General features: G+C 46.2%; 1 pseudogene; it reads left to right on the forward strand.

Moving 5' to 3' along the window:
- The first annotated feature begins 203 nt into the window (after positions 1–203).
- On the forward strand, positions 204–1,013 carry LOC102843289 (annotated as a pseudogene).
- The last annotated feature ends 209 nt before the right edge of the window (positions 1,014–1,222 follow it).

Below are 1,222 nucleotides of genomic sequence, written 5' to 3' on the forward strand. Positions count from 1 at the left end.
GTTCATAAGGTCCCTACAAGTCCTATGCAACTTGACAGTACCTAACAACAACAAGCATTTGTTAAAACACAAAGTTATTAAAAATAACAAAGGTCTGATGTCAAAGGGTATTGTTTTAACATCTAAAGTCAAACTCAGGCTGACTCCTGGTAGTGAAGGAATAGCAAAGGGAATAGTGTAGGTCGGGCTGGCTGAGCAGCAAAATGCCATGCGAATCAATCTACAGTGTGCTTATCCTGGAGATTAATGACAAGAATGTCAAATCCATCATTGAGAACACGAACCTAGCAGTGGACAATTCTATTCAGAGGGTCTTCATCACTGAAATGTCCATAATAGCCATCGACTGGGTGCCAACTCCTCAGTCCTTCAAGATGGGTTCATTGCTCACAGGTTGGATTAATTCCCTTTATTAGTGTTGACAATGAGGACAAGCTACAGCCCAGGACTGCGTACATGAGGAGTTCTGCCCTGAGTGCTCAGTGGCGTTCACCCTTCATGTGCGGTGCAATGAAGATCAGACTCAGGTTGTCCCACCTCGAGATCTTATTTCCAACAACCCTCTCTTGTCATTCCCATCACATCTCAGAATTGAGACAATGGCCCCAGTGACAATGGGGAGCAGGACAATATCCTTATCATCCAACTCAGAAAGGGGCAGAAGCTGAGACTACAAGCCTATGTCAAAAAGGACTTTGGCAAGGAACATACCATGTGGAACCCTACTGCAGGGATGGTTTTCTAATATGATCAAGATCATACTTATTATGTACCCCAAAGCAAAAGAATTGCCAAAGAGTGAATGCTCTGGGTCAGGTGATGATGAGTCCCTGCGCCCTATGACCTCAATGGCAAGCCCACCAGGATTTACCACATGGTAGAGTCCTATGACTCTCTGCTCCCAGAAACCATCATTCTCTCAGCCCTATGAGGACAGCTGAAGAAGCTGAGTGACTGATTTACTGACCCAGTTAAGCCACGGCATCTCAAGTGACATCCTGACCATCAACTAGCCACAGTCCTTCAGGGCTCTCCTGGGACTCTCTGGACTTCCAGGTTGTCATTGTGCATGCTTTTAGCAGGCCATGAGTACCAGCTAGAAAGGTTGTAGTGGGGAAAGATGGACCCATCCTGGCCTTTCCTGGTCACAGTTTCCTAGGGAAGCTGTTTCTGGTTGAGGCAGAACTGAGCTTTACTGGCTCTCTAGCATCCTTGTCTCAGT

Source organism: Elephantulus edwardii, unplaced genomic scaffold (genome assembly GCF_000299155.1).
Source record: "Elephantulus edwardii isolate Elephantulus edwardi_28Jun2011 unplaced genomic scaffold, EleEdw1.0 scaffold00102, whole genome shotgun sequence".
In the NCBI taxonomy this organism is placed as follows: Eukaryota; Metazoa; Chordata; class Mammalia; order Macroscelidea; family Macroscelididae; genus Elephantulus; species Elephantulus edwardii.